Source organism: Rhinichthys klamathensis, unplaced genomic scaffold, assembly GCF_029890125.1.
Source record: "Rhinichthys klamathensis goyatoka isolate OS25496 unplaced genomic scaffold, OSU_Roscu_1.1 h1tg000394l_1, whole genome shotgun sequence".
Lineage (NCBI taxonomy): Eukaryota > Metazoa > Chordata > Actinopteri > Cypriniformes > Leuciscidae > Rhinichthys > Rhinichthys klamathensis.
In genome coordinates this window covers 526556-542500 of record NW_026606896.1, presented here as the reverse complement: position 1 = coordinate 542500, position 15945 = coordinate 526556, and the positions used below count along the sequence as shown (strand labels likewise).

The 15945-nt window shown below is 43.7% G+C and overlaps 1 protein-coding gene and 1 long non-coding RNA gene across 2 annotated transcripts in view; both read left to right on the top strand.

Moving 5' to 3' along the window:
- entpd5b (ectonucleoside triphosphate diphosphohydrolase 5b) overlaps positions 1–15945 on the top strand; it is a 53460-nt gene that overhangs the window by 21442 nt on the left and 16073 nt on the right. The gene's annotated exons all lie outside the window — the stretch shown is intronic.
- On the top strand, positions 5633–6076 carry LOC130070115 (uncharacterized). Its single transcript, XR_008803843.1, has 2 exons — positions 5633–5775; positions 5863–6076. It is a non-coding gene; the product is annotated as an uncharacterized LOC130070115 (long non-coding RNA).

Below are 15945 nucleotides of genomic sequence, written 5' to 3'. Positions count from 1 at the left end.
CCACACTCTGGGGACAGGGGGAGAGATAAGAATATCCGTTTATACTTAGAATTAAACTTAGATTCTATAGGCTACTCTACATAAATAATGTGAAGAAATCTGAATGTGTAGATTGTTTGTTGTGTAGACAATATTAACATTTCCTAGTAGGCCTCTCTGTGGCAGCAGAAACTGTTTCTTCATCCCCATCGTCCTGTGAAGATGAGCATTTGATTGAGCACATTTTATAATACTATTTGTCATAATTTCTGGTGTATTGAGTAGGCTACTTACAACTGTCTGGGGTTCTGTTGGGACAGGAGGCTCCAAAAGACAGATATTACCATAAGAATCGGTTTGGAGCAACAAAAAACCCAACCCAAAGTAAAATATATGGAAATATCAAAAACAGCCTAAAAAAATAATACATATGTAGACCTCTTATACATTTTATGAAGGCAATTGAATCTTCGGGACGGGAGTCACTGGCTCTGATGAAGTCCCTCAGCCATTGGCCTTCCAGCATTCAGGCTCAGGGCCATCTGCATATCCATCTCCTCTGCATCTTCATCTTCATCTCCTCTGGATCTTCATCTCCATCTCCTCTGCATCTCCATCTGCATCTTCATCTCCATCTGCATCTTCATCTCCATCTGCTCTTCATCTTCATCTCCATCTGCTCTGCATCTCCATCTGCTCTGCATCTTCATCTGCATCTTCATCTTCATCTCCATCTGCTCTGCATCTCCATCTGCATCTTCATCTCCATCTGCTCTGCATCTTCATCTGCATCTTCATCTCCATCTGCTCTGCATCTCCATCTGCATCTTCATCTCCATCTGCTCTGCATCTTCATCTGCATCTTCATCTCCATCTGCTCTGCATCTTCATCTGCATCTTCATCTCCATCTGCTCTGCATCTTCATCTGCATCTTCATCTCCATCTGCTCTGCATCTTCATCTGCATCTTCATCTCCATCTGCTCTGCATCTTCATCTGCATCTTCATCTCCATCTGCTCTGCATCTTCATCTTCATCTCCATCTGCTCTGCATCTCCATCTGCATCTTCATCTCCATCTGCATCTTCATCTCCATCTGCTCTTCATCTTCATCTCCATCTCCTCTGCATCTTCATCTCCATCTGCTCTGCATCTTCATCTTCATCTGCATCTGCTCTGCATCTTCATCTCCATCTCCTCTGCATCTTCATCTCCATCTGCTCTGCATCTTCATCTCCATCTGCTCTGCATCTTCATCTGCATCTGCTCTGCATCTTCATCTCCATCTGCTCTGCATCTTCATCTTCATCTCCATCTGCTCTGCATCTTCATCTGCATCTTCATCTTCATCTGCATCTGCTCTGCATCTTCATCTCCATCTGCTCTGCATCTTCATCTCCATCTGCTCTGCATCTTCATCTTCATCTGCATCTGCTCTGCATCTTCATCTCCATCTGCTCTGCATCTTCATCTCCATCTCCTCTGCATCTTCATCTCCATCTGCTCTGCATCTTCATCTCCATCTGCTCTGCATCTTCATCTCCATCTGCATCTCCATCTGCTCTGCATCTTCATCTGCATCTTCATCTCCATCTGCTCTGCATCTTCATCTTCATCTCCATCTGCTCTGCATCTTCATCTCCATCTGCTCTGCATCTTTATCTCCATCTGCTCTGCATCTTCATCTCCATCTGCATCTCCATCTGCATCTTCATCTCCATCTGCTCTGCATCTTCATCTCTGTTACGCACCCTTAGACAAAAGGTCTTTAAAGGGGCAACATTGAGGTCGTGACCAGAAGATGGTGTATTTAAGGTGGCAAGAGACGACACAACAAAGTATTATGAAAGAAAATAAAGTACGGTTTATTGTACTTGAAGTGTAAATGCAAAAGATGGACAATAATAATAATGATGATAAATATATTTGTGGACACCAAGAAAATAAACAAAATATAAACAGATTGAGAGTTCAAAAAAATAAACAACCCAAGAGAATAAGGACATAAATAGTGACGCCAAATAAAAGAAAGAAACAAAACAAACTCCGACTATCTAGTCCCAACCTCTTACTAACTAATAACAAAAAGAAAAGAAAAGACAGTAATCTTCAGCGCCTAAGCGCCCTCTCTAGCTGTTCTAACTAATAACAAAACATCCATGGGTGGCGTTCACTTCCCTACCTGGGGTTTGTATACATCGAGTTTGCTAAGTGTTGCTTTGTGTACGTCACGTGACATATTACCTGTCCGAATTTCTCTTGGTAACCTCAAAACACGCCATCATGGCAGAACACATTACTCTTAGCAATCTCAGAACACGCCGTCATGGCAAAACACATTACACTTGGTAATCTCAAAACACGCCGTCATGGCAGAACACATTACACTTGGTAATCTCAAAACACGCCGTCATGGCAGAAAGAAAAAACAACAGGACAATATCTGTAACGGAAAATAAACACAAAGGCGGCAAGCAAAGCGACAGAAAAGAAAGCAAGCCGACATGCGTTCCTCTCCCGCTTCCCTTTAAACTCGAGTGTTGAACTTGATAGGCGGCGGGAAGGAGATGACGTCACGATGTAATGATGATTGACATCTCTCCCAGCCAACAGCAGATGAGTGAGGACGCACACCTAAGAAGGTGATAGCAGAGAAAGAGAAACCAAAAGAAAACACATACGCGGAACCACAGGGACGTAACACTCCCACCCTTAAGAGCAAACCTGTTTGTGAAAAACAAGTTAAAACAGACAATATTTTTACACTCTCGAAAGAGCGTCAGCCAAAACATTATCAACACCCTTTTTGTGCTTGATCTCCAAATTATAATTCTGGAGTACTAGAGCCCAGCGCATCAAACGCTGGTTTTGATTGTACATCCTGGATAAAAACACTAGAGGGTTATGATCGGTGAAGACTGTGATAGGAAGACTACTGGAACCGAGGTAAACTTCGAAATGCTGGAGAGCAAGCAAGAGAGCAAGTGCTTCTTTTTCAATGGTAGAATAGTTAAGCTGATGTTTATTAAACTTACGGGAATAATAACTCACAGGATGATCTATACCATGGGTATCCTCCTGAAGAAGAACAGCTCCTGCTCCAACAGCACTAGCATCGACCTCAAGCTTGAAAGTATGCGTACAATCAGGTGCAACGAGAACAGGTGCATTACATAAAAGCATTTTGACACAATCAAAAGCATTCTGACACTCCACAGACCATTTAAAAAGTTTAGATGGACTAAGCAACGAGGTGAGAGGAGTAACAACGGTTGAGAAGTTTTTACAGAAACTGCGGTAATAACCAGCCATACCTAGAAATCTTCGCAACTGTCGTCGAGTGGTAGGGACTGGAAAATCTGCAATAGCGGTAACCTTAGCCTCCACTGGTCGTACCTGGCCTTGTCCAACCTCTTTACCCAGATAAGTGACAGTCGCTCGACCAAACTCACACTTTGCCAAGTTGAGAGTTAAGTTAGCTGCACGTAGACGTTCGAACACAGTTCTCAACAAGCACACATGTTCCTTCCAAGTCACTGAATATAAAACTAAATCATCAAGATACGCATTGCAATTCGGTACATCAGCTAAGACGATATTTACAAGACGCTGAAAGGTGGCTGGAGCGTTTCTGAGTCCGAAAGCCATCGCTGTGTATTGGAGGAACTTGTCTGGTGTTACAAATGCTGAGATATCTGACGCTTGTGGAGTAAGTGGTACCTGCCAGTACCCTTTCAGCATATCCAGCTTTGTAACAAAGCGAGCAGACCCAAGATTATCAATACAGTCTTCCATTCGCGGTAACGGATAACTGTCTGGCACCGTTACGGCGTTCACTTTACGGAAATCCGTACAAAATCTATACGTGCCGTCAGGTTTAGGAACGAGAAGACACGGAGAACTCCAGGGACTGCAACTAGGCCTGGCTAAATTATTCTCAAGCAGATAACTCACTTCTTGACGCATAACAGATTTCTTGACTGCATTTATGCGATAAGCATGTTGCTTAATAGGACGAGCATCATTTACAACAATATCATGTTGTAAAACATTTGTTTGTTTAGGAACATCACTAAACAGACAGTTAAAATCAGATATTATTTTAACAATGTCAGTTCTCTGGTCAGGAGTTAAATGATTCAGATACGAGTGAAGATCTTTTAAAATCTCGGAATTAGCTAACCTTGCACACTGCTGAGGAGCATTGCGAAGCACGACCCCATCCTCGTCAGCCCCCGAGATATCAACAGGTTTTAACAGATCCACGGCTAATGCGACAGATGAGACAGCGGGCCCTGCAGTCTCCTCTGAAGTTTTCACCTCAGGCATCTCCCTGTCATGGTAAGCTTTTAGCATGTTTATGTGACAAACTCGGGTTTGACGTTTTCTGTCAGGTGTGTAAAGCACATAGTCAGTTTCACTCATTTTCTGTTTCACCACATAAGGACCAAAGAAACGGGCGGACAAAGATGATCCTGGAACAGGTAAAAGCACCAACACTTTATCACCGGCTGAAAACGAACGCGCAACTGCTCTCTGATCATACTTGCGCTTCATGCTTTTCTGAGCATTTCCTAGAGATTCTTTAGCTAGTGACCAAGCAGTATGCAAACGATCTCGAAACTTACTCACATAATCCAGTACATTCGTGTGAGGACTTGAAACAGTGGTCAAAATGTGTTCTTTAAAAACTTTCAAAGGTCCTCTCATCTGATGTCCGAATACAAGTTCGGCTGGACTGAAACCAAGAGATTCTTGTACAGTCTCTCTTACCGCGAATAATACTAAGGGAACCCCCTCATCCCAGTCTTTAGCAGTGTCCATGCAGTACTTCTTAAGCATCGACTTAAGTGTCTGGTGAAAGCGTTCAAGTGCGCCCTGGCTTTGTGGATGGTACGCACTTGAAACTCGGTGAGAAATTTCTAAAGACTCCAGCACTTGTTTAAAAAGTCTTGATAAAAAATTTGTGCCCTGATCGCTTTGTACTATTTTCGGAAGACCGAAAGTGGAAAAGAACTTCACTAATGCTTTGACAATAACGGGTGCGGTGATTTTTCTCAGTGGAATTGCCTCTGGAAACCTAGTAGACATGCACATTATGGTAAACAAAAACTGGTTACCCGATTTTGTTTTAGGCAACGGCCCAACACAGTCTATGAGCACATGCTCGAACGGCTCCCCGATTGCTGGTATAGGAAACAGTGGAGCAGGACGAATCACCTGGTTCGGCTTCCCAACAGTTTGACATGTGTGACAAGTACGGCAGTACTGAGCAACATCCTTCTTCAAGCCTGGCCAAAAGAAGTGCTGTAAAATCCTATCATACGTTTTCGTAATTCCTAAGTGACCGGCAAGCTGATGATCATGCGCTAAACATAACACATGCTGACGATAAGGAGAAGGAATGACCACCTGATACACAACATTCCAATCTGAATCGTTTGTGCTAGAACACCACTTTCTCATCAATAACTCATTCTCAAGAAAATAAGCAACTTTCTGATTTTTAGCTACCTCAAGAGAGACAGCAGAATTAAAAGCAGTAATGAGAGATTTATCTTCTTTCTGTGCAGAAATAATTTTCTCTCGTGACACGGACATTTTCAATTCTGGTGCGTCAGACACATTTTCTCTCATTTTCTCTGACTGTGATTTATCTATTTTTGATGACGTAACAGTGCACAATGATTCGTCACCAGCAAGAAGAGGGATAAAAACAGAGTCAGACAAATCCACCATATCACCCACTTTACGCGACTGAGCGCGAGTGACAGCGCATGCGGGAAAAACTTCAGGGTAAGTATGTGACACATCATCTGATTGACTACACACATCTGGTTTTGCAACAACTTCTAACACAGGCAAGATTTTTCCTCCAGCTAGATCATTTCCAAGGATAAAATCAACGCCCTGAACAGGAAGAGAAGGACGTACCGCCACTCTTACAAATCCCGTACATAACTCACTCTGTAAATGTATACGATGTAATGGCACAGTTATACAACTCATGTCAATGCCCTGAACTATCACACTTGAGCCACAGAAAGTGTCCTCAGACAATGGTAATCTATCTGCCACAATAAAAGATTGCATTGCACCGGTGTCTCTGAGCATTCTTATTTCTTTCTGGTCGTCACAATTTCCGTTTAAAGAAATTAACCCTTTCAAGATAAAAGGTTGATAACTGTCATCAATTTTCCTCACATTAGGCACACTAACAGTCGGCTTAACAGTTTTCACAAACCCTACGCTTTTAGGCTGCTGCTTGCGTTTTAACGTCAAACAATCTGCGATCACATGTCCTTGTTTGTGACAATAAAAACATTCTCGATCCTCTCTAGCACGAGGTGGACTGTTTTTAGAACGAAACGTTTGGGTTTGCACAGGAGCAGGCTGTGACCTCTCTGAACGTGCAAGTGAAAAAACATTTTTGTGGGTTAAAACAAATTCATCCGCTAACACGGCTGCGTGAGACAACGAAGTTACCTTCTGTTCATTTAGATAGACCACAACACGATCAGGCAAACACCCTTTGAACTCTTCGAGCAGTACAAGTTCTCTTAACTCATTAAAGTCACTCACTTTGCTAGCTGTGCACCACTTGTCAAATAAAATTCCTTTGTCTCTTGCAAATTCCACGAATGTCTGTGCCGAATTTTTTTTATGCCCTCGAAACTTCTGCCGATAAGCCTCTGGGACTAACTCATAAGCACGAAGTATCGAAGCTTTCATAAAGTCATATTTTAAACTTTCTTCTAGAGATAAAGTAGAACAAACCTCTTGAGCTTTTCCAATCAATTTACACTGTAATAACAGAGACCAGACGTCTTTAGGCCAATGAAGAGAAGTAGCTATGCGTTCAAATGCAGTGAAATAAGAATCCACCTCTGATTCTCTGAACTGAGGAACTAAGACAATGTGCTTACTTATGTCAAATCTTACCTGGGATGAATCAGACCGCGGAGGAACATCAGAGACCGGACCTGGATTCAACTGCGCAGCCGAACTGGCAGTGATCTGCATCGCGTCCAGATCGAGCTGTCGCAGCTTTACCTGAGTCTCAGCCTCAATTTCAAGCCTGCGTACTTCCAAACGCAGATTTATCTCAGCTTGACGTGCCTCGGCTTTCTCCTGCGCCTCATATTGTAAACGGGCTAAGCGGACTTTCAGTCGCGCGCCGTCTCTCGAATCAACAGAACTGGGAGAGAATGGATCAAACGGTGGCAAGCCGGCCTTAGCCTCGGCTCTCACCTCCGCCTCAGCATCAGCTCTACCGCTCCGCTTATCCTCATCATCCACAAAACTGCGATGTGCCACTGCAACGTCACTCACACCAACACCTCCGCTAGCCTCCTCATCACCCACGGCATTTGACATAGGAAGAACATTGATCTCTTTTAAACGTTGTATCAACTTACTTTTTATCTCACTCTTAAGAGCTTGTCTACTCACAACAACCTGATAGTGATCAGCTATCAGCACTAAATCTTGCTTCTTACATGAACTAATCTGTTCAAAAGACGGGTTGGCAATGAACTTCTGCAAGCTAAACATTTCCATGATGCACAACCAGCAAACGAGTACAAAAATACTACTCTGCATGAATATGCCGCCAAACTAACGTAACGTCACTCACCACTAGCATACACACATACAACTGATCACAACTAAATTAACTTGGGATTAAAGATCCCGGATGAGCCCCCATTAAATGTTACGCACCCTTAGACAAAAGGTCTTTAAAGGGGCAACATTGAGGTCGTGACCAGAAGATGGTGTATTTAAGGTGGCAAGAGACGACACAACAAAGTATTATGAAAGAAAATAAAGTACGGTTTATTGTACTTGAAGTGTAAATGCAAAAGATGGACAATAATAATAATGATGATAAATATATTTGTGGACACCAAGAAAATAAACAAAATATAAACAGATTGAGAGTTCAAAAAAATAAACAACCCAAGAGAATAAGGACATAAATAGTGACGCCAAATAAAAGAAAGAAACAAAACAAACTCCGACTATCTAGTCCCAACCTCTTACTAACTAATAACAAAAAGAAAAGAAAAGACAGTAATCTTCAGCGCCTAAGCGCCCTCTCTAGCTGTTCTAACTAATAACAAAACATCCATGGGTGGCGTTCACTTCCCTACCTGGGGTTTGTATACATCGAGTTTGCTAAGTGTTGCTTTGTGTACGTCACGTGACATATTACCTGTCCGAATTTCTCTTGGTAACCTCAAAACACGCCATCATGGCAGAACACATTACTCTTAGCAATCTCAGAACACGCCGTCATGGCAAAACACATTACACTTGGTAATCTCAAAACACGCCGTCATGGCAGAACACATTACACTTGGTAATCTCAAAACACGCCGTCATGGCAGAAAGAAAAAACAACAGGACAATATCTGTAACGGAAAATAAACACAAAGGCGGCAAGCAAAGCGACAGAAAAGAAAGCAAGCCGACATGCGTTCCTCTCCCGCTTCCCTTTAAACTCGAGTGTTGAACTTGATAGGCGGCGGGAAGGAGATGACGTCACGATGTAATGATGATTGACATCTCTCCCAGCCAACAGCAGATGAGTGAGGACGCACACCTAAGAAGGTGATAGCAGAGAAAGAGAAACCAAAAGAAAACACATACGCGGAACCACAGGGACGTAACAATCTCCATCTGCTCTGCATCTTCATCTCCATCTGCATCTTCATCTCCATCTGCTCTGCATCTTCATCTCCATCTCCTCTGCATCTTCATCTCCATCTCCATCTGCTCTGCATCTTCATCTCCATCTGCATCTTCATCTCCTCTGCATCTTCATCTCCATCTGCATCTCCATCTGCATCTTCATCTCCATCTGCTCTGCATCTTCATCTCCATCTGCTCTGCATCTTCATCTGCATCTTCATCTCCATCTGCTCTGCATCTTCATCTCCATCTGCTCTGCATCTTCATCTCCATCTGCTCTGCATCTTCATCTTCATCTGCATCTGCTCTGCATCTTCATCTCCATCTGCATCTTCATCTCCATCTGCTCTGCATCTTCATCTCCATCTCCTCTGCATCTCCATCTTCATCTCCATCTGCTCTGCATCTTCATCTCCATCTGCATCTTCATCTTCATCTTCATCTTCATCTGCATCTGCTCTGCATCTTCATCTCCATCTCCTCTGCATCTTCATCTCCATCTCCTCTGCATCTTCATCTCCATCTGCTCTGCATCTTCATCTCCATCTGCATCTCCATCTGCATCTTCATCTCCATCTGCTCTGCATCTTCATCTGCATCTTCATCTCCATCTGCTCTGCATCTTCATCTTCATCTCCATCTGCTCTGCATCTTCATCTCCATCTGCTCTGCATCTTCATCTCCATCTGCTCTGCATCTCCATCTGCATCTTCATCTCCATCTGCTCTGCATCTTCATCTCATCTGCTCTGCATCTTCATCTCCATCTGCATCTGCATCTTCATCTCCATCTGCATCTTCATCTCCATCTGCTCTGCATCTTCATCTCCTCTGCATCTTCATCTCCATCTGCATCTTCATCTCCATCTGCTCTGCATCTTCATCTCCATCTCCATCTGCTCTGCATCTTCATCTCCATCTGCATCTTCATCTTCATCTGCATCTGCTCTGCATCTTCATCTCCATCTCCTCTGCATCTTCATCTCCATCTCCTCTGCATCTTCATCTCCATCTGCTCTGCATCTTCATCTCCATCTGCTCTGCATCTTCATCTCCATCTGCTCTGCATCTTCATCTGCATCTGCTCTGCATCTTCATCTGCATCTTCATCTCCATCTGCTCTGCATCTTCATCTTCATCTCCATCTGCTCTGCATCTTCATCTCCATCTGCTCTGCATCTTCATCTCCATCTGCTCTGCATCTTCATCTGCATCTTCATCTCCATCTGCATCTTCATCTCCATCTGCTCTGCATCTCCATCTGCATCTTCATCTCCATCTGCTCTGCATCTTCATCTCATCTGCTCTGCATCTTCATCTCCATCTGCATCTGCATCTGCATCTTCATCTCCATCTGCATCTTCATCTCCATCTGCATCTTCATCTCCATCTCCATCTGCATCTTCATCTCCATCTGCATCTTCATCTCCATCTGCTCTGCATCTTCATCTGCATCTTCATCTCCATCTGCTCTGCATCTTCATCTTCATCTCCATCTGCTCTGCATCTTCATCTCCATCTGCTCTGCATCTTCATCTCCATCTGCTCTGCATCTTCATCTGCATTTTCATCTCCATCTGCTCTGCATCTTCATCTTCATCTCCATCTGCTCTGCATCTTCATCTCCATCTGCTCTGCATCTTCATCTGCATCTTCATCTCCATCTGCATCTTCATCTCCATCTGCTCTGCATCTCCATCTGCATCTTCATCTCCATCTGCTCTGCATCTTCATCTCATCTGCTCTGCATCTTCATCTCCATCTGCATCTTCATCTCCATCTGCATCTTCATCTCCATCTGCATCTTCATCTCCATCTGCTCTGCATCTTCATCTCCTCTGCATCTTCATCTCCTCTGCATCTTCATCTCCTCTGCATCTTCATCTCCTCTGCATCTCCATCTGCTCTGCATCTTCATCTCCTCTGCATCTTCATCTCCTCTGCATCTCCATCTGCTCTGCATCTTCATCTCCTCTGCATCTTCATCTCCTCTGCATCTTCATCTCCTCTGCATCTTCATCTCCATCTGCATCTTCATCTCCATCTGCTCTGCATCTTCATCTCCTCTGCATCTTCATCTCCTCTGCATCTTCATCTCCTCTGCATCTTCATCTCATCTGCATCTTCATCTCCATCTGCTCTGCATCTTCATCTCCTCTGCATCTTCATCTCCTCTGCATCTTCATCTCCTCTGCATCTCCATCTGCTCTGCATCTTCATCTCCATCTGCTCTGCATCTTCATCTCCTCTGCATCTTCATCTCCATCTGCATCTTCATCTCCTCTGCATCTTCATCTCCTCTGCATCTTCATCTCCTCTGCATCTTCATCTCCTCTGCATCTTCATCTCCTCTGCATCTTCATCTCCTCTGCATCTTCATCTCCTCTGCATCTTCATCTCATCTGCATCTCCATCTGCTCTGCATCTTCATCTTCATCTCCATCTGCTCTGCATCTTCATCTCCATCTGTTCTGCATCTTCATCTCCATCTGCTCTGCATCTTCATCTGCATCTTCATCTCCATCTGCATCTTCATCTCCATCTGCTCTGCATCTCCATCTGCATCTTCATCTCCATCTGCTCTGCATCTTCATCTCATCTGCTCTGCATCTTCATCTCCATCTGCATCTTCATCTCCATCTGCATCTTCATCTCCATCTGCATCTTCATCTCCATCTGCTCTGCATCTTCATCTCCTCTGCATCTTCATCTCCTCTGCATCTTCATCTCCTCTGCATCTTCATCTCATCTGCATCTTCATCTCCATCTGCTCTGCATCTTCATCTCCTCTGCATCTTCATCTCCTCTGCATCTCCATCTGCTCTGCATCTTCATCTCCTCTGCATCTTCATCTCCTCTGCATCTTGATCTCCTCTGCATCTTCATCTCCATCTGCATCTTCATCTCCATCTGCTCTGCATCTTCATCTCCTCTGCATCTTCATCTCCTCTGCATCTTCATCTCCTCTGCATCTTCATCTCATCTGCATCTTCATCTCCATCTGCTCTGCATCTTCATCTCCTCTGCATCTTCATCTCCTCTGCATCTCCATCTGCTCTGCATCTTCATCTCCATCTGCTCTGCATCTTCATCTCCTCTGCATCTTCATCTCCATCTGCATCTTCATCTCCATCTGCTCTGCATCTTCATCTCCTCTGCATCTTCATCTCCTCTGCATCTTCATCTCCTCTGCATCTTCATCTCCTCTGCATCTTCATCTCCTCTGCATTTTCATCTCCTCTGCATCTTCATCTCCATCTGCTCTGCATCTTCATATCCTCTGCATCTTCATCTCCTCTGCATCTCCATCTGCTCTGCATCTTCATCTCCATCTGCATCTTCATCTCCATCTGCTCTGCATCTTCATCTCCTCTGCATCTTCATCTCCTCTGCATCTTCATCTCCATCTGCATCTTCATCTCCATCTGCTCTGCATCTTCATCTCCATCTGCTCTGCATCTTCATCTCCTCTGCATCTTCATCTCCATCTGCATCTTCATCTCCATCTGCTCTGCATCTTCATCTCCTCTGCATCTTCATCTGCTCTGCATCTTCATCTCCTCTGCATCTTCATCTCCTCTGCATCTTCATCTCCTCTGCATCTTCATCTCCATCTGCATCTTCATCTCCATCTGCTCTGCATCTTCATCTCCTCTGCATCTTCATCTCCTCTGCATCTTCATCTCCTCTGCATCTTCATCTCCTCTGCATCTTCATCTCCATCTGCATCTTCATCTCCATCTGCTCTGCATCTTCATCTCCTCTGCATCTTCATCTCCTCTGCATCTTCATCTCCTCTGCATCTTCATCTCATCTGCATCTTCATCTCCTCTGCATCTTCATCTCCTCTGCATCTCCATCTGCTCTGCATCTTCATCTCATCTGCTCTGCATCTTCATCTCCATCTGCTCTGCATCTTCATCTCCATCTCCATCTGCATCTTCATCTCCTCTGCATCTTCATCTCCCCTGCATCTTCATCTTCATCTCCATCTGCTCTGCATCTTCATCTTCATCTGCATCTTCATCTCCATCTGCTCTGCATCTTCATCTGCATCTTCATCTCCATCTGCTCTGCATCTTCATCTCCATCTCCTCTGCATCTTCATCTGCATCTTCATCTCCATCTGCTCTGCATCTTCATCTTCATCTCCTCTGCATCTCCATCTGCATCTTCATCTCCATCTGCTCTGCATCTTCATCTCCATCTCCTCTGCATCTCCATCTGCATCTTCATCTCCATCTGCTCTGCATCTTCATCTTCATCTCCTCTGCATCTCCATCTGCATCTTCATCTCCATCTGCTCTGCATCTTCATCTCCATCTCCTCTGCATCTCCATCTGCATCTTCATCTCCATCTCCTCTGCATCTGCTCTGCATCTTCATCTCCATCTGCTCTGCATCTTCATCTGCATCTGCTCTGCATCTTCATCTCCCTCTGTTCTGCATCTTCATCTCCATCTGCTCTGCATCTTCATCTTCATCTACATCTGCTCTGCATCTTCATCTCCATCTGCTCTGCATCTTCATCTCCATCTGCTCTGCATCTTCATCTCCATCTGCTCTGCATCTTCATCTGCATCTGCTCTGCATCTTCATCTCCCTCTGCTCTGCATCTTCATCTCCATCTGCTCTGCATCTTCATCTTCATCTACATCTGCTCTGCATCTTCATCTCCATCTGCTCTGCATCTTCATCTCCATCTGCTCTGCATCTTCATCTCCATCTGCTCTGCATCTCCATCTGCATCTTCATCTGCATCTTCATCTCCATCTGCTCTGCATCTTCATCTCCATCTGCTCTGCATCTTCATCTTCATCTTCATCTTCATCTTCATCTACATCTACATCTGCTCTGCATCTTCATCTCCATCTGCTCTGCATCTTCATCTCCATCTGCTCTGCATCTCCATCTGCATCTTCATCTGCATCTTCATCTCCATCTGCTCTGCATCTTCATCTCCATCTCCTCTGCATCTTCATCTCCATCTGCTCTGCATCTTCATCTCCATCTGCTCTGCATCTTCATCTTCATCTCCATCTGCTCTGCATCTTCATCTGCATCTTCATCTCCATCTGCATCTTCATCTCCATCTGCTCTGCATCTTCATCTCCATCTGCTCTGCATCTTCATCTGCATCTTCATCTCCATCTGCTCTGCATCTCCATCTGCATCTTCATCTCCATCTGCTCTGCATCTTCATCTCCATCTGCTCTGCATCTTCATCTCCATCTCCTCTGCATCTCCATCTGCATCTTCATCTCCATCTGCTCTGCATCTTCATCTTCATCTCCTCTGCATCTCCATCTGCATCTTCATCTCCATCTGCTCTGCATCTTCATCTCCATCTTCATCTCCATCTTCATCTCCATCTGCTCTGCATCTTCATCTTCATCTCCTCTGCATCTCCATCTGCATCTTCATCTCCATCTGCTCTGCATCTTAATCTCCATCTGCATCTCCTCTGCATCTCCATCTGCATCTTCATCTCCATCTGCTCTGCATCTTCATCTTCATATCCTCTGCATCTCCATCTGCATCTTCATCTCCATCTGCTCTGCATCTTCATCTCCATCTTCATCTCCATCTGCTCTGCATCTTCATCTGCATCTTCATCTCCATCTGCTCTGCATCTTCATCTCCATCTGCTCTGCATCTTCATCTGCATCTTCATCTCCATCTGCTCTGCATCTTCATCTGCATCTTCATCTCCATCTGCTCTGCATCTTCATCTCCATCTTCATCTCCTCTGGATCTTCATCTCCATCTCCTCTGCATCTCCATCTGCATCTTCATCTCCATCTGCTCTGCATCTTCATCTTCATCTCCTCTGCATCTCCATCTGCATCTTCATCTCCATCTGCTCTGCATCTTCATCTTCATCTGCATCTTCATCTTCATCTTTGTGAGCCTCTTCCTTCTTTCTGTTGGCTGAGAAGAAGTCAAATGAGAATGAATATTTGATTGTGTTAATTAGACCTATGTCAAAAATGCTGCTGCACTGCTAAACACTGGGTGCTATTTAGTTATTTAATATGTCAAATGTTTGTAAAGTCAGGTACCCTACATCCATGATATGCTCAAGGCTTACCTGATTGAATTATGTTTTAATATTTCATTTTCAGCTGCTGCCATGTTCTTTTAATGCCTGCAATTAAAATTAGGTTGAATAACATACTGTTCTTCCGGTTTCACCTCTGATAACAGTTGGGTAAGTTACTCTAAAATAGTTATTAATTACTAACTACAAATGACATCTTCAACAGTGTAATTAGATTAATGTAATAATTACTATCTCTAGAAAGTATTTGTTGGAGCCATTATTTTGAATTGTATTTTTTGTTCGTGACACTAGAGGGCGTATGAGTATTTTGAGTATATTTAAGTAAGGTGATAATGAGTTACAGGTGCGCTGATGGAAGGTCAACAAACTTTTTGACCGTGCCGTGTTGAGAGTTGGATTGTGAAAGACAGTGCTCATGCCTAACAGTATGTTTTGAATCAGATATTTTGATTTAGTTTTTATTTTCGTTCTTTTTTGTTGTTTGCAATACCAAATGGACAATAAATGGATTTGGTTTATCCGAAATTTATTCTGAAGGTATGGACAGTATTTATTTTATTCAAGACAAAGGCACGCGTCAGAAACAGACTAATGAAACCATCTGCGTCCCTACATTAAGTCAAAAAGTTTGACCGAAGGAGCCTGAATGAGCCTTGTATCGACATCGACTGGAGCAGATCGAATTGGACGACTACAGGAAAAGTCAGCGGATCTGAAGTCGGATGATGCTCATTCATGACAGTTTTGTTGGATTATTTTTTGTGGATTATTATTATTGCGTGGGATTGAACGCCGCGGATTTCGAAGGACTACAAGCCCGCACGTGCTAAACGAAGAGAATACAGAGCACACGAACAGCAAAGGCTTCAGCGTTTATGAAAATGAGGTAAAAGGTATGTTTGAAAAGTTTGAAACACAATGCAAAGAAGCAAAAGCAGCACACGAGTCTTTGATTGCTTTATTGCCGGATGAAGAGAAAGACCGGCATGAAACATGGTTCAAAGCAAAAATGATATGGGTTGTGGAATTCAGCACTGTGGTATATAATTGGTGTGAGAAGCTACAGGAGGAATGTGATCATGCTGCAAGCGAAATTGAACCCAAGGATAGCATTTCAAATGTTGAAACACGGGTTAGTGGTCGCACTTCTCACAAGAGCAACCGTCACAGTTCGCGCTCCAGCAAATCTAATGCCTCTGTGCAACTGGT